This window comes from Pinus tabuliformis, chromosome 8 (assembly GCF_031772625.1).
Source record: "Pinus tabuliformis cultivar Carrire ecotype Pingquan chromosome 8, CPIR1, whole genome shotgun sequence".
NCBI classification, from domain to species: Eukaryota; Viridiplantae; Streptophyta; class Pinopsida; order Pinales; family Pinaceae; genus Pinus; species Pinus tabuliformis.
In genome coordinates, this window is record NC_142294.1 from 563,288,660 (window position 1) to 563,314,943 (window position 26,284).

The 26,284-nt window shown below is 34.4% G+C and overlaps 1 pseudogene; it reads left to right on the top strand.

Annotated features, from left to right (window-relative positions):
- Window positions 1-4,901: 4,901 nt before the first annotated feature.
- LOC149236712 (uncharacterized) lies at window positions 4,902-9,343 on the top strand (annotated as a pseudogene).
- Window positions 9,344-26,284: the final 16,941 nt, after the last annotated feature.

A 26,284-nucleotide genomic window follows, 5' to 3' on the forward strand; every position in this document is an offset into this window, starting at 1 on the left:
GACATCAAGTACGACTCTATCACAAACTACTTACCAGGAAGTCCTTTTGCCAACAATTATGGGAAGATTCCACCATACAGATTTTGGTTGAGGAGGGAAACCCGTCCTCAGCATCGGCCCGGTGAATAATTCATTTGTTTTTGAAATTTGTACATAAAAATTTTTCTTTCTATTTTGATTGAATTTGCTTGTATAAATTGTATATAAATTCTCTTTTGCTGCTCCCTCTAAGGAACAGTTGTTGTTCCCTCCAAAGAACAGTTGTCGTTCCCTCTAAGGAACAGTGATTTTGTGTATAGATTTTCATGTTGTTCCCTTTAAGGAATAGTTGTTGTTCCCTCTAAGGAACAGGTGTCGTTCCCTCTAAGGAACAATAGTTCCCTATATATTTGATTTGCATGTTGTTCCCTCTAAGGAACAGTTGTCGTTCCCTCTAAGGAACAGCAATTTCATGTGTATTTGATTTTTGTTGTTCCCTTTAAGGAACAGCTGATGTTCCCTCTAAGGAACAACTGTCGTTCCCTCTAAGGAACACCAGTTTCATTTGTTTTTGCTTTTTGTTGTTCCCTTTAAGGAACAGCTATTGTTCCCTCTAAGGAATAGCTGTCGTTCCCTCTAAGGAACAACTTCCCCCTGTCTATTTGCTTTTTGTTGTTCCCTTTAAGGAACAGACGTTGTTCCCTCTAAGGAATAGCTATTGTTCCCTCTAAGGAACAGCAGTTTTACGTGTATTTGTTTTTTGTTGTTCCCTCTAAGGAACAGCTGTTGTTCCCTCTATGGAACAGCAATTTTGTTTGGACTTGTTTTCTCGTTATTCCCTTTAAGGAACAGTGGTTGTTCCCTCTAAGGAACAGTTGTTGTTCCCTCTAAGGAACAGTCATTGTTCCCTCTAAGGAATAGCACTTTCGTTTGCATTTGTTTTTCCGTTGTTCCATCTAAGGAACAGTCGTTGTTCCCTTTAAGGAACAACACTTTCGTTTGCATCTGTTTTACCGCTGTTCCATCTAAGGAACAGTTGTTGTTCCCTTTAAGGAACAGCTGTTGTTCCCTCTACGGAACAGCGATTTCACGTCCAATTATTTTTCTCTTTTCGCTCTTCCTTATAAGGAATAGTTGTTGTTCCCTCTAAGGAACAGCTGATGCTCCCTCTAAGGAATAGTTGTTGTTCCCTCTAAAGAACAACACTTTCGGTGTGTAATTTTTTATTTTTTCTTGTTGTTCCTCCAAAGGAACAGATGGTGTTCCCTATAAGGAATAGCACCGTCATATATATATATATATATATATATATATATATATATATATATATATATATATATATATATATATATATATATATATATATATATATATATATATATGTATATGTATATATATATATATGTATATATATATATGTATATATATACATATATATATACATATATATATACATATATATATATACATATATATATATATACATATACATATATATATATATATATATATATATATATATATATATACATATACATATACATATACATATACATATACATATATATATATATATATATATATATATATATATATATATATATATATATATCCTTTTGTTGTTCCCAACACGGAACAACACCATCCGCGTGTATTTTTCATTCGTTGTTCCTTACAAGGAACAGCCATTGTTCCCTTTAAGGAACAACACCTTTTTGTGTGTCTTTTCTTGCTGTTCCCTACAAGGAACAACACTCTTTGTGTGAGGTTTTCTTTAGAAAATAAGCACTTTTGTGAATATTATTTCACTTTTTATGACCCTCTATCACGCACAAGGGTACAAATATATATGAAAGGATACAAATCTGAGGATTACTGGAACAAGCAAGTATTGAATATTATCATCTCTAAACAAGATTGCTTTGTATTGATCGAAAAAGAAAGGACACAACCATCTATATCACTTCACTATCCTCATTTCCATTATAAATCAAAGTGATTGATTACTTGTACCATGTTGGTTCTTCCCTAAACCCTATAACTCTCTCTATTCATTATAATCAAATAAGGTTAAGGGCATACTTTCTTCTATTTGATATGTTTAGACTTCTTCCGCCATTCCTACTCCTAAGGAGTGTTGAACCACCCTCTATGTATAAATAGGAAGTGTTGTTCTAAAATATATATATATATATATATACATATGTTTACTAACAATTGTATGATTTTGTTACAGATGGAGGATAGGGGGTCTCATCACGAGCCAACCTACCATGATCATAAGGAAGCAGCAAAGTGGCATTCCCACTATGGCCACCACACCAGGGATATGATCCAATGGATGAATCAAGAAATAAAAAGTCCTTGGAACAGGAGGTCTCATCACGAGCCGACCTGCCCACCTTTTGCTCCTTCCTAGTGAATGGCAATGTGTTCATCTAGTCACCAAGCTAGCACATTGGTCTCCACTCTAATAGCATAATGCACTTTCCCTATTTTACATAAAGGACCATGGTTCCAAAGGGTTAGAAAGCAACTCTGTCGAGGCTATAGATGCCTGCAGGCAACAGCAGCTCTGCTGATGGTATTGAAGTCATATTTCCAACATCAATAGCTATTACAAGTCCCTTTCCTTATTTGGTATCTTTACTACAGAGCGATTATGTTCCTAATTTATGTTGAACCTTTATGCATGGATATCTTCTAAAAAAATCAATCATAATAAGCTTTAAGTGGAATGATGACGGTAAAGTATCTTTTTGTGTCAGATGTCCTTTTTCCCTTTTCAAAATCATCTCATAGCATCTCCTCACTAATTGATAATTATCATATATGCATTGATTTCAGCATTCTGATATCTCTTGCGATCCTTTCATAAATAGGCGTACCTTACCACTCCCATCATCCCTGTACATCGCCACCAGCATGATTTTCCTTCATTCACTCGGTCAAAGGTGACCTATCATTTCAAAGGGGGGCGAGGGTGACTCCCAAAGTACTTATGCATGCGTGTCAGTCCTTTATTTGGTTATGCCGGACTATATGACATTCCATAATAGCAAGTCTTTAATGGTATTTATGTTGAATAATATCATCCGATATAACGATCATAACAACTTGTTGTTCCATCGCTGGCTCTGTCTATTGTTGTGTTACTTGTGCTAACTTACAGTGTGTAGAATTCAGGCAATATGGGAGGACGAACAGTGCACAAGGAGCCACTGATACTGGCTATTTCTGATGCCGCCAGAGAAATTCTATTCTGAGCTAGTTGGGAAGCATTCCAACAACCCAACGAAACAATCGCCATAGAATTCCTGCAGAATTTACAGAACAGCCAGTCTATGGTGAGGGGCAGACAAATCACAGTCTCAGATGTTGTGATTGCAGAGGTTTCTGGATTACCAGCTGAAGGACCCGTGTGGACGAATAAACGACTGAAGCTGCAGGATGTCATTGAAATCTTTAAAGATGAAGGGCAAGAGCTGATCATCAAAGGAAAAGGAGTTCGACCATCATCCCTTGGAGAACTGTGGGGAGAACTAGCCAGAGTTGTTCAGAATTTCATTACATGTGACGGACGCAAAGACGTGGTAAGGCCACGACAACTTAAACTATTAGCAGTTTTGAAGCAAAAATGTTCAGTAAATCTACCTGCATATTTGAATTTCTTACTGCATGATTCTGCTGAAAGAATAAGAAAATCTCGACACATAGAAATAGTCGTAAGTCATCATTGTTTAATTAGGCTGATAGTTAGCTACAGCCTCGCCCAGCAGCAAACGAGTTGGGAAGAATTAATATTTGCCATAGAAGGGGGGTTAGCTTTACCTGCTCCTAACCCTGTTCCAAAGAGGAAAAGGACTACCCACACAACAAACATTCCACGAAAATGCAAACACTCTACCAGATTAAGGACAAGCTTGGGAACAGCTAAAAATACCCAAGGTAGCAGTAGCCAGCCCATAGAACTATCTAGTCTAGAAAATGAGCAATATTTACAGTTGGAAGGACGGGATGACCGGGAGTCAGAACTTGAGGAGGAAATAAAGCACTCTAGTGAAGAGGAAAGAAATGAAACAGAACTCCCCTCAACACCAAATACAAGTCCCCCACGAGACTTACTGCATGATATTGAATTGGCCCAGATTTTGGCCAATATGAATGAATTTATACAGCCTGAAAGCCCACTTAACTTTAACATTGGAGCAACCCAATCAGAAGAAAACTCTGGCCACAACAGGAGCATACCAGAAAATGTAATCTGTGAAGTAGAAACAGGAGCAGAAGTTACTCAGGAAGAGATGGACCAACCTGGAAATATACCTCCAGAAGAACCCAACCAGGTAGACCTAAATATAGAAAATATAGACCAAACAGAGGACATGGAAATAGACCAAGAAGATGACAATCAATCTGGGGATACAGTCCTTTTAGAGCAGAGTCAAGACGAGCAACCAAGCTCGTTAGGAGCAGAAACGACCAACAAAACACTCACTCCCCCTAAAAAGAACAAAGCCACAATTAAAAAGCTCAGGAAGGAACAACAGAGGCTGCAGAAAATAGTGAAGAGGCTCAAACGAAAAATAAGGGAGTTATCAGCAGGGAAAGTCCTAGACAAAACCCCAGAAACAATAAACGCAGCCATCCAAACTGAATTGTAGGAAACAGAAGCTACGGGGACTCAAACTGAGCCCATAATCACTGAACCTGTTAGGGAACAACATGCAATTTTTGCAGAAACAGCTACCCAAATAGAGGCTATACTTTCTCATGACCTAGCCATTCAGACAGAGATAGCATCCTCCTACAGCACATCTACGCAGACAGAGGTTTGGGCCTCCGATAGCAAAGAAACACAGACAATCAACATCCATTCTCATAGCAGGAGTACATAGACAAATACCCAAGCCAAAGATATCATGATGAGCAACGACCCTAGCATAGTGAATCTTCAAGTAGATTTAGCCCAAGCTCGGCTTACCATAGAATGCCTTGAACTAGAAACAGTCCCCCAACAAAAATACCAGGAATTACAAAAGCAGCTTTGGGACATGAACATCTCAGAAAGTGAGGCATTTGATAAATACAGAAAGGCAAAAGAGAGGACTGAGAAAATAAAGCTCAAATTGGAAAAGGCCAGGAGTCAAATGGATACTATTTGCTCCTTATATACTAACATATTGGCATGCAGATCTCCTGCCAATAACTATGCCCTATTTTTGATGGAAAGATACTTACAGTTGAAGATCAAAGCCATCAAAGCTGGAAAACCAATAGAGTTGAAAACAATTGAGGATTTTATAAACTGTTGCAAACATCATGGGGTAAAAGTACAGAGGCTGCTGTGTGAATTTTATTTACACAATTTTGTATTAGAGGAAGAAACTGAAAAGAACCCCAGTCCTTTTGTAGGGGATGTACAATTTCAAGCTTTTATTTCATTCACTGTTAACCAACTAAAATGGTTCAAAGCTCACAACACGTTCCAGAGGCAGGAAAATGGACTGGACCTTTGGGTTAGAGGTGAACCAAAACACCCGCTACAAATGCTGGCCAATCACAAAAGTTTGATGAAGAGGGAAGGAGTAATCAAAACTCTGGGGCCTATTCAAAAAGAAATTGTCCAAAAAGGAGTAGAGTATTTCCTTTCCATTCAGGAAAGCTCCTTGGCCGCAGCTAAGTTCAGATGGACAGTTTCCAATAACAATGTACAAAATAGGGAACCATTCAATTATAAAAATTTTAAACTAGCTGCAGAACGTTGTCATTTATAGTAATCTCATCTTAAGGGAAGGTCCTTATTGGCTAGGTTGTCGGTTCTGCAGCCCTATTATTTGGTATCCTGATGAAGGGTACAAGGCTATATATGAACTGCCTGAAGGACAAACAGGACACATCTTTGAAATCTTGGCCAAGAATCATGGTTTCAGACCACTTTACGACATTCCTTCTCCAGCTTATTCCTTGACTGCTCTGCACACAAACTACATGGTTTTCATGAGGACATGAAAAAGGGTAAGCAGGGGAGTATGTTGGGTCATGGAAAAGGTATGCATTTACTATTAACTTATTATCCTTTTCCTTTATTTTCATCCTTTCTATATCTCAATGCACTAATATATTAAGAAATTACGGTAAGAAATACATAAATTACTTGCAGTTACGCTTTGGCTAATTATTATCCTCCTTGATGCAGGAAAGTACAAAAAGAGACAACTGTTGTTCCCTAACTAAGGGACAGCGAAAAAGCAACAAGCTAAGGAAGGAACGCGGCGGTTGCAGATACGTCCAAAAGCAAATCAACAGGATCAGCGCGAGAAGGGAAAGATGTCTGAAGTTAGAAAATTGCGCGAATCCCTCAAGATCGAGAGATCCTGAGGGATCGCTTTTATCATCTATCTTTTTACCCCTTTCTCATTATAAAAGGCAACGATTGTAAGCAGAAAGGGGACGACTATTGTTATTATTATTGTAATTCTCAATTACAAACTTTCGCTGTAGCGAAGAACGCAAATACGTTGTAATACTCTTTCATGATTAATATATAAGAGGAGTTGTTGTTCCTTTTCATTTATCTGAAGTAACCAGCAGTGTATGCTGGCGACTAAGGGCCTGGCATCCGGTGGAATTCACTGCTTCACCTGTGTCATATATTTCTAATTCTTGCAAGTGTGACAGTTGATAGTATTATTGCTTTCTACTATTTTATTTCATTGTTGTTCCTTATTTCTTTACGTTGACAGAATAGCTCTGTTTTATATCATTTACAGCATTGTTGTTTAATTAGTTTCCTTTCGCTTTGGATTGAGTTTCCTAGATGAATATCCTGCTCGATGTAATCAACTGTAATGAGAATTAACTACTGTTGTTAGTCTCTCAGATTGATGTCATCGTTGTTTTATAGAGTAGTGTGTTTGATTTAAATTCAATCAGTCTCTAAGAGAAGAGTTATCACTATTGTACTCTTAACTGATACTGTTGTTACTTGAATTGCATATTGTTGTTACCTGAATTGTTGTAGGATTTGATTTCATTAAAGGATTGAGTTTTCTTTTAATTGCAATTAGAATTTACTTGCTACATCCATTTACTCTTGTATTTAAAAGATCTATACTACAATTTAGAAGCATTACTCTCTGAGTTAAATAGCCGCCACATACTATGTACACTCTTGAAATAGAAAGACCTACCCGGATTGATAATTAATGTGAAGATAATTAGGAGTTGAAAAGGCACCTTTTATCACTCAACACATTTTCCACTGCTTCTAGCTCTTTTGATTCAACACGGACATATTGTTATTATACCTTTCAACCATAATTAGCGATTCTTGTCATGACTGAGACACTCATTAAATTTCTCTATCTTTAATTTTCTCAGCGCCCTATTCTGATTGATTTAATATTAGCTCTTTTGTGTGGATTTTAGATTGTTTAGTATTGGTATAAGCTTTACGTAAATTGTGTTTTTGGCATTTTTTATTATAATTTTGATATTTTTTAAGATATACTCAGTTTCTGTGAAATTGGATCACTGTTTCATCCCTTTGTAAAAATAGTATATGTTAAATAATAATCATTTTTTTTCTTTCTGTGGATTTAAGGCACTAGAATTTGAAATGTTTATTCTTTTGTTAGCAAAATTAAAACATGACCATTGTCTTGATCTGAAGTTTGACAAGAATAAGGAGTCACAAGTAGTGGAGAATGTATTGTGTGTGGTATTTCTTAATCCACAACAACCATCCAAGATATAATTTATGGTTCTTCATAAGATGGGCCCAAATTTTATTTAGGTCATTCAAATTAAATTGGTTTTGCATTTATTTTTGTCACTTAAAAGCCCTAAAATGTTGGTTGTTTCTACAAGGAGCTGGAGAAATTGAAGAAGCATATAGCAGAAGTAGAAGCTCATAACGAAGCACGCAAGAAGCCTGTAGATGACAAGGCTGCAAAACCTCCTGGTCCTACAAAAGGCGTCCTAGATGAATGGGTAAGGATTTTGTTCTTTTGAGTATTATTTGCTTTCAAAGCTCTTTCCACGGATTGAATGATGGTAATTTTTCAATGAGACTTTGTTGTTCTGCTCATTCTCTGTACCTTAGATTGTTTCTTGAAGTTCATGTAACTGTTATTTATTCAGAGGTTGTTAATAAATTATTTATGTATTGTAGAAGGTATGAAGAGAGAGATATCTGGAAAGACAAGCAACTGAAGGAGCAAATTCTATGTGAATATATTAGATTGGATGGGTTGTCATATGCTCAGCCTCCCATATTGGATGGGTTTGGGGCAAATGGTTTTCCTTATGATCCTAATCGGAGCAACAGGAATTCCAATCATAATCTATAAACACCCCTTGGGGGTTTGATGATTGGCATCCATGTCCTTTTCATTGGAAATCTCTCTCCTCCTACACCCTTACCAGGTGTGAAGTTGGAGCTCCCTTCAAGCCAACTTGCGGAGTCTGTGCATACCACTGGCACGCATCTGGAGACAGTGACTACTCCTACAGAAAATAACTCATACACACTACCACCTCCTGTTCCATCCACCCATGTTGATGGCTTCTCCCCACACAACAGTGGGTTGTTAGAAGCTTTGTTGCATGAGTCTCAAGCAATGGGTGGTGGCGGGAATAAGTGATCTTCATAAATGATTACACAATTTCCACCAATCTCATCAAGAAGTAACTTGACCAATTGTGTTGGAGCGAGCCAGTCAGAAATAGAATGCGGTGAATACAATTATCCAATCACCCCTATGGGTGGTTCTGTTGCTTCAGTATTCAGTGAAAACACCCCCCCAGCTCTTGAGCACCAGTCCATGGGATGAGTCATCATCCGCTCAGTCAGCAATTGGTAAGTGTTTCCATTCTGTGAGTTGTTTTCATGAAAAGAATAGGGAAAACACATGGATTTTCATCTCTTAACATATTTCTATTTTGGAAACTACATAAACCTGTTATTGCAATTAAAGGTACTGAATCTATTAGTCTTACCCCTCTCTTTGAGAAGGCTCATTTTTTTAATTGCATTTTTGTCATGGGTGAACATAAAGACTAAAGAGCGCAATGAATTTATGTCTAGCACTAACTGTGGAGATGAAGAATTTCCACATTATTGAACCTTGCAAGGCCAGATGTTTCGCCTGTCTCAGATTGGTATGATTCCCATGCTGAGCTTGTTGAGAAAGAGAAATCCGTTGTTAGTGGTACTCTTTCCACTCTAATCAATGATGATTTTTGTGTAGATATTCAACAGCTGGCTTCAGGGCCTTCCACATCAAATCATGTTTGGGGTCTTGGTTATTGCCACTAGAATAATATGCCTAGTGTCACACAAATTACTGATCTTCCTTGAGATTTCGAATTTCATCTTTAACTATAGTATAGCGTCTTGAAGACAGTCGATGTATCAAGACAATGTAAACAGAAGCTAATTCAATGAACTTTTACAGTTGATAGTCTTCAGCATGTGGCTGTAACAGGTTAACTAGATTGCAAATGAACAAGAAAGCATATTTATAGTATATTAAAGTTTTATCCATATACTATGTGTGGGCATAGATATTAGAGGCAGAGACTAAGTTTCAATTCGATTAGTAGGTTCTTTTGCTGGAGTAGCAGCAGTCAGGGTAAACGGTTGTAAATGTGTAGTTGGATAGTCATTATAGAAGTTCTATGATATAGAATTCTAATTCACTGCAAACTTATCATGATTGGTGGCCTGGGTGCAGGCGATATAGACAAACGGCCAAAACCTGATATAATTTCTTCTAATTCGGGTGGAGTTCATTCTGCTTCCTGCACTGGAGTATCAATCATCAATCTCTAGAGAGACTGTTCATAAATTTTCCCCTCTTTTCTTCATAATTACCACTCTATCCCTTTTAGTCACCCCAACCCTTGTTATCGAGCACAAATTATACCATAGGCCTTTTTCCTCTATCGGGACTATAATTCCATAGGAATTATAAAAATACACTCTCGGTGAGCTTTTGAATGGGAAATAACGAAAATAGTGTAAAATACACTATCGGCGCTGTAAACTAAGGAAAATACGTTTAAATGCAAAATACACAATCGGTCGGATTTTATTCCAAAGGAACGGAATAACACTATCAGCAGGTTCAACTATCGGCCCTTTCAATGCTACTACCCCTGATGCGATAACACGTAGTGTTATCGGAAATCGTAATCGGCGACTCCAAAGTCTCCTTGCCAACCTCTTATCACTTTGGGTCTTGCGATCCGATAAGCCACGGACCCGATATATTATAGAACCACCCTTATAAGGTTTCAGATCCGGAAGTCGGACTTCGGCACTTTTAAAGGTTAGTTCCTCCCCGCTCCAACTCAGCGATGTGATAAAGGTTTTAGACCCGATAAGGGTATCAGCCCTATTTGATAGATTTTCAAGTCCGGAACTCAGTCCCGACTAAGGTTTTTCACCATTTCCCTGTGTAAAACAGAGTTTTGCCTGCAAAACTCTGTAATGCAAATAAAGAAGCCAGGGCTCGCCAGTATGAAGGAAACACAATCTAAAGGCTTCAACCGACGCGTTAATTGGAAATTAAGGCCAAATCATTGATATAAAAACTCAGAAGAAAAGAAATGAACCCAATTGCACATACAAATACCAGTTTATCAGACAATACGGTTCAGATGCACAGAAAGGTTTCGGAGGTCACCACGCCTCCAGGATCGACCAATACACAGATAAAATACCCCTTTTTCTTTGAAAATATGCGATAAAGGCCTGCAGTCCAAATCCTATTACAATAGCATCAAACTTACATATATACTGGTTCGTATTAACAACCAGTTCCTAAAACAGAGGCTTGATTTAATACGACTATTAGTTCTGCGAGACATCCTCCTCGAGAACCTCCACTATGCTAACTAATCCTATCTGTTTAGCGAGGACATCTCCTCGAGAACCTCCACTTTGGCTTAACTATTTAGAATTTATTACAACATGATTTATCCCTAAATTCTATCTCTATGCTAACTAAAAAAACATGGAAATTGATGGCTAAAGGATTCCACTCCTTTGCTTGTAGATTTTTTTGTATTTTTGGAATAAGTTGGAAGAATTTTCCCTCCAAGTCTTATGCTCCTGCATCAGACTCCTGAGGACAAAATTCTTCATGGGCTCCTGTCCATGAGCTCTTCTACAGAACTTCCTAGCTTCTGTAGCTTTGTAGTTGGCTGATCCTTCCATTTTACCAAATACTGAAAGTACTCATGTCCTCTGGTCTTCTTGAACACCTTTTTGTCCAAAATCCTTTCTGTTTGTAACTCTTTTACTGTAGGTAACTTCTTTACCCAGTCAATCTCTTGTGTTTCTTGTTCTTGTGTTGTATCATCTGCAGTTTCACCTTCATACTTGTACAGGTCTACAACATTGAAAATTAGAGATATTCCAACATCAGGGGGTAATTCAATCTCATATGCATTTGCAGAAAACTTCCTTAATACTCTGCATGGTCCAATTTTCTTGAACTTCAATTTGTTATACTCCCTCTTTGGAAATCTTTCCTTTCTGAGGTGTGCTAAAACCAAATCTCCAACTTCAAAGTTCACCTCTCTTCTTCTCATGTCTTCTTTGGTCTTGTACTTTATGTTTCTATCCTACAGCTGTTGTTTCACTTGTTCATGTATTGATTGCATTTCTGAAGCAAAATCTTCTCCCTCTGCACTTCTCATATCTTCTTTTCCCAAGTTCCTCAACTCAAATACTCCTCTTGGATGCATTCCATAAACAATATGGAATGGACATTTTCCTGTACTCCTATTAGGTGAGTCATTATATGCATATTCAGCTTGTGCCAATACTTGATCCCACTGCTTTGGATGTTCTACAGTAAGACTTCTCAAAAGATTACCCAAACTCTTGTTCACAACTTCAGTTTGTCCATCAGTTTGTGGATGATAGGCAGAATTGAAACTCAGTTTAGTTCCCAATTTCTTCCATAATGTCCTCTAGAAATGTCCAACAAATTTTGGAATCTTTGTCTGAGACAATACTCTTAGGCAACCCATGCAATCTTACAATCTCCTTGAAAAACAAATTAGCAATGTGAGTAGCATCACTAGTTTTATAACATGGAATAAAATGTGCCATTTTTGAAAATCTTTCCACTACAACAATAATTGAATCATTACCCCTTTGAGTCTTTGGTAAGCCCAAAACAAAATCCATACTTACCATATCCCAAGGCCTATCTGGAATTGGTAATGGAACATACAAACCTGTGTTTTGGCTTCTTCCCTTTGTATATTGACAAACTTTGCAAGTTTTCACATACTTGTCCACTTCAGATTTCATTTTCGGCTAGAAATAAAATCTGTTTAACTTCTCATAAGTCTTCTCTATACCAAAATTTCATGCAAGTCCTCCACTATGTTTCTCTTTAATTAAGTTCTCCCTCATAGAACAGTTTGGCATGCACAGCTGATTTCTCTTAAACAACAGTCCATCTTGTAAAAAATAATCCAACCATTTACTCATATCCACCAAAACAAGATTTTTACAAGCTTCAAAAGCCTCTTTAAAATCTGGATCTGTTTCATACAATTCTTTAATAAAATCAAAACCCAACACTTGAATTGGACTTTCTTGAAGTAATACATTTCTCCTACTTAAGGCATCTGCAACTTTATTTGATTGGCCATTTATATGTTTCAAAACAAAATGGAAACCTTGAAGATACTCTACCCATTTAGCATGTTTCTGGTTAAGCTTTGGTTGCTGCATAATATACTGCAATGCATGGTTATCTGAATAAAGGATGAATTCCTTTGACATTAGATAATGTCTCCACTTCTTCAATGACTGCACAACTGCGTAGAACTCTTTATCATAAGAAGAATACTTCTTTTTTGAATCATTCAGCTTTTCACTAAAATAAGCTATAGGTCTGTCTTCCTAACTTAAAACACCTCCAATTGCTTCTCCGATGGCATCACACTTCACTTGGAATGGTTTACTAAAATCATGTAGAATCAAAATAGGCTTTTTAGTGATCTTCTTCTTCAATAGCTGGAAATTCTTTTCTGCTTTAGCAGTCCATCTAAATGGTTGTTTATCCTTCTTTATGGTCTCAATGATAGGTGCATTGATCTTACTAAAATTCTTTATGAATTTTCTATAAAAACTAGCAAGACCATGAAAACTTCTTACCTCAAAGACACTTTTGGGTGAAGGCCACTCCATGATTTCCTTGATCTTCTTTAGATCCATCTTCATCCCTTCAGCAGAAATAACAAAACCCAAGTACACTAGCTCTTCTTTCATGAATGAACACTTCTTCAAATTCAGCAATAATTTCTCTTGTTGTAGCCTTTGTAAGACATAATTCAGATGTCTTATGTGCTCCTCCTTAGACCTGCTGTAAACTAATATATCGTCCAGATATACTATTACAAATTTACCAATGAATTTTTTAAGTACTTCATTCATGAGTCTCATAAACATACTTGGTGCATTTGATAACCCAAAAGGCATTACTCTCCACTCATACAATCCCTCATTTGTCTTAAAAGCGGTTTTCCACTCATCCCCTTCTCTTATCCTTATCTGATGATACCCACTTTTAAGATCTAGTTTTGAAAAATACTTTTCTCCACTCAAGAAATCCATTAAATCTTCAATTCTAGGTAAAGGAAATATGTACCTGATTATGATTTTATTGATGGCTCTTGAATCTGTACACATTCTCCAGCCTCCATCTTTCTTTGGACTCAACACTGTTGGTACTGCACAAGGACCCAAGCTTTCTCTGATCAGCCCTTTGTCATGAAGTTCTTGCAAATTCTTCCTAACCTCTTCATTTTCTGTAGGGTTCATTCTGTAAGTTGCTTTGTTAGGTAGACTTGCTCTAGGAATCAAATCTATATGACGGTTGATTCTTCTAATGGGTGGTAACTCATTAGGCAAATCGTCAACAATAATATCACAATAGTTGTCCAACATTTCTTGAATTTCAATGGGTAAATCAGAAACCTTAGTAGAAGTCATTATTACCTTGGGCTTGCAAATTACAGCAAAATTTACCTCATTCTCTTCAATCTGCTTTAAGTATTCCTTTCCTCCTAGTAACAGAGTTTTTGGATCAGTCTTCTTTCATGATGCATATTCTTCTTTCATAGGTAGCAACGTATGGTTGATACCATCTTTACCAAACTTGTATGTGTTTCTCTTTCCATCATGCATAGCTCCTCTGTCATATTGCCAAGGTCTTCCAAGCAATATGTAACACACATCCATTGGCATCACATCACATACAATTTTGTCCTTATATTTTTCCAACTACAACTCCACTTCACACTGTTCATTTACTAACAGCTGATGTCCCTTTTGTAACCATGACACCTTGTAAGGTGTTGGATGTTTCATTGTCTTCAACTTCAATTTCTCCACCACTTTTGTAGAGACCAAATTATCAGTGCTGCCACTATCAATGATCATCTGACAACATTTCCCTTGAACCTTACACATTGTTCTGAACAAGGTCTTTCTTTGTGATGGTTCAACTATATCCTTTGCTAACTTGAGCAAAACTTTATTGATTACCAAATATTCTCCTCTCTCTAGTATATTTTCTTCTTCTGCCATTGTTATTGTTGTTGCTTCTCCCTCAGCTTGAGCAACAACTGCATTCCTCTGACTTGTTTCTGCATTATCTAGGCACTCAAAAGCTCTGTGTCCCAGTTTTTTACATCTGTAACATCTTACTTCTCTTCCTCTTCCTCTTCCTCCTCTTCCTCTAGAAAAACTCCCTCTGCCTCTTGCATCACCTCCTGTAGTTTCATGCTGGGTTGAGCTGTTGCTAGCTCCATCTTTAGGTGTTGTAGATCTTCCTCTACCACCTTGACTTCCCCTTCCTCAGAAAGTACCTCTCCCTCTGGTAGACTGCTTCCTCATGAGTTTTTCTTCAGCTTTCAGTACCATCTGATAAGCTTCCTCTATTGTTTTAGGAGACAGTATGCTTATCTCATCTTGAATGTCCATCCTTAGACCATTCACATATCTAGCCACCTTCTCATCGATATCCTGAGTTTGTCCAGCTCTTATGCTTACCTTATAGAATTCCTCTGTGTACTCTTTCACTGTCATAGACCTCTGTCTAAGATTATGCATCTGCCTGAACAAGTTTTGCTGATAACTACTTGGTAGAAACTTACCTCTTAGCTTTGCTACCATTCTGCTCCAATTTTTGATATGTTGTTTGCCAAGTCTCTTTCTTTCTGCCTGCACACCATCCCACCAAAGCACTGCATGGCCTTTTAGCTTGGTGATAGAAAACTTTACTTTCTTCTCATCTTCTGTTTCTTCATAGTCAAAGAATTTATCCATGCCATTAATCCAGTCTATCAATTCTTCTGGATTCAGTCCTCCTTCATATATTGAAACCTCAGTCTTTGGCCTAGCTGTGGATCTCAACACTGACTGGAAGAATCTCATCTCAGGAGTAACTTCTACAGCTTCCTCCTCTTCTCTAGCTTCAACCTCAGGCTCACTAACATCCCCATCATCTATATTTCTTTCTACTGTTAATGCCTCTAATCTTGCTTGCATTTGTTGCATAGCTTCCATCACTTCAGCATTTGCAACAGGTCGTCCTCTTCTACCACGTCCTCATCCAACTTTGAAAGCCATATTAGCTTTTCTTCTTTCGCTTCTGAGATTCAATTCTGTGTCAAAAGGTTTCTCTAATACCACTAATGGTGGCCTGGGTGCAGGCGATATAGACAAACGGCCAAAACCTAATATAATTTCTTCTAATTCGGGTGGAGTTCCTTTTGCTTCCCGCACTAGAGTATCAGTCATCTATCTCTAGAGAGATTGTTCCTGAATTTTCCCCTCTTTTCTTCACAATTACCACTCTTTCCCTTTTAATCACCCCAACCCTTGTTATCGGGCACAAATTATACCATAGGCCTTTTTCCTCTATCGAGACTATAATTCCATAGGAATTATAAAAATACACTATCGGAGGGCTTTTGAATGGGAAATAATGCAAATAGTGTAAAATACACTATCAGCGCTGTAAACTAAGGAAAATACATTTAAACGCAAAATACACAGTCGGCGGGCTTTTATTCCAAAGGAACGGAATAACACTATCGGTGGGTTCAACAATTAGCCCTTTCAATGCTCCTACCCCCGATGCGATAACACGTAGTGTTATCGGAAATCGCAATCAGCAATTCCAAAGTCTCCTTGCCAACCTCTTTTCGCTTTGGGTCTTGCGATCTGATAAGCCATGGACCCAATATATTATAGAACCACCCTTATAAGGTTTTGGATCCAGAAGTCGGACTTCAGCACTTTTAAAGGTTAGTTCCTCCCCGCTCCAACTCAGCGATGTGATAAAGGTTTCGGACCCGATAAGGGTATCGGCCCTATTTGATAGAGTTTCAAGTCCGAAACTCAGTTCCGGCTAAGGTTTTTCACCATTTTCCTGTGTAAAACAGAGTTTTGCCTGTAGAACTCTGTAATGCAAATAAAGAAGCCAGGGCTCACCAGTATGAAGGAAACACAGTCTAAAGGCTTCAACCAATGTGTTAATTGGAAATTAAGGCCAAATCATTGATATAAAAACTCAGAAGAAAAGAAATGAACCCAATTACACATACAAATACCAATTTATCAGACAATACGGTTCAGATGCACAGAAAGGTTTCGAAGGTCACCACACCTCCGAGATCGACCAATACATAGAGAAAATACCCCTTTTTCTTTGAAAATATGCGATAAAGGCCTGCGGTCCAAATCCTATTACAATAGCATCAAACTTACATATATACTGGTTCGTATTAACAACCAGTTCCTAAAACATAGGCTTGATTTAATACGACTGTTAGTTCTACGAGACATCCTCCTCGAGAACCTCCACTATGCTAACTAATCCTATCTGTTCAACGAGGACATCTCCTTGAGAACCTCCACTTTGGCTTAACTATTTAGCATTTATTACAACATGATTTATCCCTAAATTCTATCTCTATGCTAACTAAAAAAACATGGAAATTGATGGCTAAAGGATCTCACTCCTTTGCTTGTAGATTTTTTTATATTTTTGGAATAAGTTGGAAGATTTTTCCCTCCAAGTCTTATGCTCATGAATCAATGATCTATTGGTACTTATGTAATTCTCCTTGATGATTTTTGTTGGGATTCTAGTGGTCTCATGTGTTTGATCAGAATTTCCGAAAATATAGCATTTGATGATGTATTTGATTTTGTTACGTTTGTGTTTGATTCTTGCTTTATCCACTTTTATTCCAATTATGTTTTGATGGAATTCAATGAGAAGTTATGGTTTTATGTGAAAAATAGCATGTGTCTTCTATTTATGACCTATGTATCTCAGATGCATGAATTTTAAAGAAAAATTGTTTTTAAAAGACATCCTGATCCCTTTGTTATTGTGGTCCAGTTTCTTTATCCTTTTGCAATTTGCTAATAATTGTTACTGCGTGGTTAGCAGTAATTAAAATTACAATATTATACACTAATCATTATTGTTGCTATTGTTTCCTTTTATCAGTAGCTAAAGTTAAAATTTTCTTATGTTAAAGATGTTAAGTTTCCATTGCATCTGTCTAAATATAAAACCTAAAGTTTAAGATAATACAGTCTGTATGTACAATTTATATTATTTCTATACCCACTTTTATTTGTCATAATTGTTGTAGCATGAAACTTGTAAAGTTCATCAATTCATTCTCGTGTTGTGCCAAAATAATATTCCTGATGTCATGCTATATGATAATCTTTTGCATTAGCAATATTTTATTTGAAAGATGCATCTTGCATTTGTAAATAGTTGACAAGTAATTACCGTTAATATGAGCAGTAATAGTTGGCAAGTAATTATTGTGAACATGAACAATAATAGTTGGGATGTCTTCCTTTTACTAACTTGGTGGCTATACCTAGGTAATTGCTTTTATTGCAATTATCAACATTTTTAACTTTTCAAGTTGTTTGTATTGTTTGATTATGTTTTTACTTTTTCATGATCAATTTTTGGATGGGTAGATTTGGCAAATTTTCTAAAAGGGCATGCCCTTTGCAAGAATTTCATGGAAATATGTGCATTGTATTTATTAATTATATTTAAACTGCCAAAACTAGGATAATGTGTTTTTACGAGAAATATAATACTTGTTAGTATTGGTCTCTAGTTGGGCTTTATCGTACCCGTGAGGGGCATTATGCAGAGGGTGAGGGGCATTATACAGAGGGCAAGTTCTTTGAACTAATATTCAGAAATCCATTATGTGGATGTGTACATAGTTATTAATTATATGAAAATTGCCAGAGTCAGCATGATGTGCTTTTCTCAGAAATAGAATATATGTTAGTGTCAGGCTCTATTGTAGTTGCTAGGGCATTATGCAGAAAACACACTTTTCAATTAATACTCAAAAAGCTATTATCTAGATACCAGTGATTGAAATGCAATTTTTTTTATTATAAGAGTGACACTTTAAGATATCCAGTGAACTTCGAGCTGTATTTGGTAAAAGTTAATACTCAGAAAGCCATTGTCTGGATACCAGTGATTGAAATGCAATTTTTTTTTATTACAAGAGTGACACTTTAAGGTATCTAGTGAGATTCGAGTTGTATTTGGTAAAAGTTAACTTCATATTCGAGTTCTGGGTAGCATGTCAGTTATTTGTGGTTTTAGCTAATGTTACTAGGAACTTCATGGAACCAAAGAGCAAGAAATTATTATTTTTTTTGCAATGATAGCAGTTGACTTCTGAAGCATTATGTGCCAGTTTTGCTAATGTTCTAATTTTCATGCTTGTGACAATTATTTTTGTTGACACCATTGTGAATTAGAAATGTAGCTCTTCAAAATTTTAACTCTATACTTCTAATCACAATTTTAGAAACTGTAAAACAAATGTGAACAATCATTAAGTGAATGACAGATACAATGTGTGTGAAATCAGAGATAGATAAATACTCATTCGTTCAAATTAAAACCATTTGGAATAAACATTGGCCGACTGCTCATAAAGCAATTAAAATTAAAACAATATCACATCGCCCCTATCAAGGTTAAGGTTTCTTTCTCAGTTTTGATCTTTTCGAATAATAAAATCATACAAGTTCGATTAATGTTTATATTTGTATCTAGATATATGGAGAGAGTATTTTTCGATTTGAATTTTTCTTTTATAAATAGTTAAGTCATTTATGAAGTTATGCATGACTAAATTATAAATTTTATGATTTGAATTTTTCTTTTATAAATAGTTAAGTTATTTATGAAGTTATGCATTACCAAATTATAACTTTTATGAATGACAAGGGTATTTCCTTAAATATAAGGATTATATATTTTTATTAAGAATTTATATTTACATGGAGTTAATCTTTATTACAAAAATTCATTATTTTTTATTTTGATTTGGATTATATATGAAATTAAAATAATACCACTTATCATTCATATGTAAATTAAAATACATTGTAAATAAATTTTAGTTGATTTTTAGAAAAAAAAAAAATAATAATAATAATAATAATAATTAATAATATAATTTAGACTATAGATGTTATAATCCAATCATTTTAATTGAATTTAAATGGTGGTTTCCAATAGTTGTTAGTTTCTATTTTTAGTATTTTGTTAGAAGTATATCAAAATAGTGTTTTTAATTTGAGCTCTAGAAATTATATATTTCTCATACCATTTTTCCAATTTTCATATCATTTTTCCAATTTAAAAAACCTATCGGCCTCTTTTTGCACCTTTTGGGGGTAATTTCTAATTTATATAAAGGTGAAAAGAATCGCTGACATGACTAGAAATTTGATTTCTTATGTTTTCAAAAATCAAATATATAAATTAAAAATTAAAAATTAAAAATTAAATCTAGACTAAAAAAATTACCATTTTTTATTTAGTAAAACAATCTATTATCAAGAAAAATAAATAAAATTATTAACCTTAAAATTAAAATTTTTGGTCGTCTCTGTAACTAACTTGGTTTTTACTTCTCCAAAATTACATGCGAGAAAATTGAAAATTAAAAACATAAATAACTAAATAAAATAAGCCAAAGAATATTACTACCCTTGACCCACCACTAAAACACCCCATTATTAAGAAAAAATTAATGAAATTGTCTTCAACATTATAAACATGAACCTACTTTAAGAAGCCTTTTAAGAACATGGGAAAATATGGTGAACAAGTCACAAATTTGTTGGTGAGACTTTTGATGCATATATGGAGTTTGACACTTTTGATGTATATGCATGAATTTTATAATTGTGTTTTATAGACTTTTGACTGGTAGCCTAGTTTATAGCTTTTGGGAGGCTAGCTGTACAATTTATTTCATTATAGATGATTGATTTAAAATCATCCATTCTTTTTATGAAAGTTTGAAGGAATGCATTTTTTATGAAAGTTGGAAGGAATGTATTATTTAAGAAGTTAATGAAAAATTACATTTTATAATATATATAGCATTGAGAAAAGGATTAATGGGTGAAAAGTTTATTTTGGTTTTGAAAATAATTGTAAAACGGCAAACCTCATAATGTGGGATAAAAAGAAGTTCCTCTTTGAAACTTTAGTCACTCCTATTATCTTATATGGATGTGAGGTCTGGGGTTGCAGCATCTCTAGAGAATCCTGGAGAAAGATTGAGCAAATCCAGAAGCGTTTTATAACGTATAACCTGAAAATTAAAAGCAATACACCCTATCCTATTCTCCTTATAGAAGTAGGTATTTCCCCTATCGAGAGCCTAGCTATGACTAGGCTTCTGTTGTACAAGCACAAACTCAATAACATAGGAGATCATAGACTTCCTAAGCTAGCTTTAAATTCCAGCCAAAACCACCTAAGGCTCAAGCGGGGGTGGTATAAAGACACGAAGGCCTGGTTAAACCTTTGGGAGATCAACGAGAATGATGCTTTGCAAAACATTAATAACATTAAAAATATTGTTACTTCTAAGTTCAAAAAAAAAAATGTGGTGTGAGAAAGATTTAGCAGCTAAAAGAAAATTGAGTTATTATAAGAAGGTCATCAACCCTACCCTAGAAAATCAAAAGTATATCTCTGTTTTAACTAGTTCAAAGAAGAAAATTAATATAGTGAAGATTAGAACGAACTCTCATGAGCTCCATAGTGAAACAAGTAGTTGGGCAGTTCCTAAAACACCATGGATGGAAAGGATCTGCCATATCTGTGAGAATAGGAACATCGAGGATGAAAACCACTTCCTCTTAGAGTGCCCCGCATACAACCACATTAGATCTCAGTTTCATAATCTTTGTCGCAACACTGACCTTCCTAGCCTTTTACGATGTCAAAATTATAGTGAGCTCGGGAGGCTTCTCTCCAAGCTTTTTGAGCATAGGAATAAAATCTTAAATCAAACTAAATAATTTGTTTCTTTAGGTCCGATAAACCAAAGTTTGGTCAGTGGACGTTAACCATCATCATCATCATCATCATATATATATATATATATATATATATATATATATATATATATATATATATATAAATAAAATTCTTATTTTATTTTTGTCGAGTTTAGAGTATGTTTTAAAATTGTTTTTGTTTGGTTAAGAATTTGAAGTCAACCTGCATTACCAATAATAATAAGTAATGACTATCCCATTATTAATTTGACAACTTAATTATAATAAATTTTCTTTCTTTAAGAAAGAAAAAACAATTTAATATTTAACTTTATTATTATTTTAAAATTAAATTAATATTATTATAAATTATATTGCTCAATTTAAATTATTTTTAGCTTTCAATATCAAATAACATAAAATTATATATTAAAAAAATCATTAACTCATTTAAAAAAATTATAAATTCCAATATTTTATTAATATAATATAAATTTTCATCTTAATACTTAATATGAAAGCGAGAGAATATAAACCTTACCCTTCACATAAATAAATAAAAGATACCTTTGTCAATATAGTTAAATTTCATTTTTTTTTAAATTACATCAATAATATTTTGAAAATATTTTATTAATACAATATAATTTTTCATTTTAATACTTAATACTTAATAGGAAGGGGAGAGAAATATAAACCTTACTCTTCACATAAATAAAACAATACCTTTGTCAATTTATTTGATTAATAATTAAATTTCATTTTAAAAAAATTACTGAAAATATTTTTATAAGACGAAAGGTTTATATTCCATTAAATAAAACAATAAAAAGATTACATCAATGATATTTTGAAAATATTTTTATAAGACGAAAGGTTTATATCCCATTAAATAAAACAATATCTTTGTTCATTAAATTTTATGATTAAAAAAAATAAAAATAAAAATTAAATAGTAATGAGTAGATATTTGTTTTAAATCTGTGCATAAATGTGGCAAATATACTAGTAGTAATTATATTTCAACATTTTCAGAAGGTCTTTCAAGAAGGAATCATCTATCAAGACTAAGAAACTACTAACCAAAAAGATTACAATATCACTGTGACATATGTAGATTTTGCAAAATTGAGATAACAAAAAAAATTACAGTGGACTACTATCACAAAGGAGAGTGGGGGTGTTCATTTGTTGGTGGGTTCAAATCAAAGTTCTGAGGGCCATGCGGTGGACCAATAGCTTTAGTTGATGGGTTTCCATTCTCTACATTGTTGCCTTTGAGGTGGAGATCTTCAAGTTGTCTTCGGAGAGCAACAATCTCGTCCTCCTTATGAGTAGAATTGTGCTTTAGGGATTGAATTTCTTCATAAACAAAGGTTAGGAAATTGTCCTAGTGAAGGATTCGCCACTTTATATCCATAATTTCCACGTGGAGAGACTCTCCTGGGTTGTTGCTGACGATGTTGGGATTTTCAAAGGATCACGAGGAGTTTTGGCTAGAAGTAATGATTATTATGATGGGGGGGGCAAGTGTGAGGTGCGCAAGGGAGAGCGAAGTCAAAAAACAAATTAATAGGAATGGGGAGATGGGGAGGTCAGAGAGCAGTGATGAAAATGCAAAGAACAAGGGGGAAAAGAGTTTAGAGAGTCTGAACCGAGAGACCAAGGGAGAGCAAGGGATACCTAAAGGAACAAGGAAGGGGAGGCAAAGGGGAGTAGCCAAGACCAACCAAAATAGAATAGGACCAGAGGGATACATGCAATGCTCAAGAGCATAGTTCACCACCTGAGATTAAGCAGACATGAGAAGAATAGGATAGTGACAACTAGAACTGGCCTCATACCCAATTTTGTTAAACCATTGAGAGTTATATGCGACCCATGCACCAAATGCATTGTTGAGCTCCGCAGAGGGGGGTCCTGAGGGAGAAAATATCTTTAATAAAACACAATCACCAATATGAACTTCTTTGCCAAACACTAAGGGATTGCAGATCTTGTTGGGGTGAAGGAATAATGAGATAAACCACCTATATTATAGATTCAAACTCAGAGATCCAGGAGAGAAATATGTGCTTGCCAAATATAGAGAGACAAAGGAATGGAAGTAGCCAGTCCATACCATAGATTTATCGCTAAGAAGACATCCTTTGCATGCGAGATCAATCTCATCGCAATTAAGATTCCAAGGAATAATTCACAGCAATGTCATCAATCCACTCAATGGAGAAGGCATGTACTATACTTCCCAACCGTATAGATGAGGAGATATAATGGCCTCCCATGCATGGGAGTTGTGTGTTATGGATGCCACGACAACAACCTTCAAGGCTTTGTAAACTTTGGTTTTATAGGTTTTATGGATCCAAAGGAGGTTCGCATTGCGACCGAGTGAAGGAGAAGACTTAGGGTAAGGACAATGCATTGGTAACCAGGGAGTGGGGAATAAATCCTTAGTGTAATTGATCGCCCTCTGCTCTTCATCTAAAAGGGCAAGCTAAATTTGCTTGATAGTTACATTGAGATTCTGTTTACGAAGAATGTGAAAGAGAGGGAATGAGGAAAGGGGTTGAGAGCACAATAGATTCTTTTGAGCAAAATCATAAGGAGATTTTCACGAGGGTGAGTGTCGCTAGTCAAATGCTGGATATGAGCATCAAATCTCCTAGGATCATGAGGTCCGGAGCTCCATGATCATGAGTTATGATTAATCCCAAAAGAAGAGTATATAGTTCAGCTTGATTATTCGTTTTCTTACGTAAACCTATAAGTATTTGACTATTGTTTTTTTATCGAGATTAGTGAGAATCCCTCCCCTCCCTAAATTTCATTAAAAAAATAATATTTACATAAGTTATCTATGATGAAAATATTTTTATAATAGAAAAGTTTTCATATTTTATTAGTCAAATATTTTTATAATAGAAAAGTTTTCATATTTTATTAGTCTAATATTTTATAATAGTTATAAATATTATTATAAAAAAAAATTAATATATTATGAAATGTAAAAACATATATTAAACTTAATTATATTTCTTTTTTGAGTTTTCTTATTATTATTATAACTTAATTACATCATCATTATTATTATAACTTAATTACATTATCATCATTATTATTATTATAGCTTAATTACATCATTATTATTATTATTATAACTTAATTACATTATTATTATTATTATAACTTAATTACATAATTGATTATGGTTATATATAAGGGGAACTTAAATGTTTTATTTTTTCCTCTTTATTTGTATAACTGAGATTTATTTAAATAAGCTTTAGGAATTTTAATTTTAAATTAAATGTATTTTTATTATAATTAAAAATAAATTTAATATTTTAAAAATATTTTAATTAATTAAATAATATCTTATTTAAATTATAATTTTATATTTTAAATATATTAATAATTATCACTAAATTTTCTAAAAAAAATATTTTTTACTGGAAATGTACTCTATGTATTTCATAAAATTTCATATTATATATTATATCTGGTTGTGAAATTCTTCTCAAACACATATGGTATCTTATCGATATTTTTTAATTTATTTCTTTTAAAATCTATAAAATTTAAAAATAATAAAATTATAAGATCGTTCACTTTATTCTTTTAACTAATAAGTAGGTTACTTTTCCATGTTATATATATATATATATATATATATATATATATATATATATATTTATTATTATTATTATTATTATTATTATTATTATTATTATTATTTGAAATTTTTCATCATTATTAATTGAAATAATATAAATATTTTTTAATTTGATTCAATTCTATTAATATAATTAGTTTGAAAATGTTTTATGAAGATTTAAGTTTGAAATTTTTTAGTAGTTAAGAAGCAATATATAAAATATAGTTATGTTAAAAGTTGGTGTGGCTTGTGGTAGTTAAAATGCAATATATAAAATCTAGCTATGTTAAAAGGTTGTATGGCCCATGATAATCGTGAGGCAACACATAAAATCTAGCCATGTTAAAAGTTGGTGTTGTCCATGCCCATTATGGTCTCCAAATAATTTTGATAGTTTAGATGTTCCTTAATCATGATTTCTTAAGCCACATGTTAGTCTAAGAAATCACAAACTCACTCACCAACCAAAAAGTAAAAAAATTGAATTTTACTTTTTACAATTATTTATTATTCATTAAATATAATTTATTTTAACTTAACTTATTAAATTTACAAGTATAAAATCAATTTTGCATTAAATATAATTATACATATTAAAACTTTACTTCCAAGAATAAAATAAATACAATTTGCTCACAACATCAAAACTTGTGTTAACATGAAGAAAATGACCTCACACACACACATATATAATCATTAAAAATAAAAATAAAAATTCACATATCCTTTCACTATAAGTAAAGCTTCTTTATTATATATGGAAAGTGAGCATAAAGGAGAGAGGTGGTAGTAGATAAAGGATAGCGGCATTGAGAAGGAGGGCACGAGAGAAGTATTGGAGGAGTAGTTGAGCTAGACACTTTAAAATTTTGGGTTGTTTCCTTTGTATTGATGTGTTGGGCAACTAAACTATGGTGTCCAAGCCTAAATGGTTATTGGGAGGCCCAAAGGAGGATTGAACTACGAGTTATTGCTAAGTAAGTTGATCATAACCACTAAGTGTTTGTTGAATAAGTTGATAAACCACTTAGTGCTTGCTGAAATAGCTGATAACCCACTTAAGTGCTTGTTGTAAGGCTAATAAACCAATAGGAAAGGTAGCTAAACCACTGTGGTGCTTACTGTAAAGAGTTAATAAACCAATAAGTGCTTGTTGAGGAAGTTGATAAACCACTTAATGCTTGCTACAAAAGGAAGTAGCAAATCTACAGTTTCTAAAAATGTGTCTC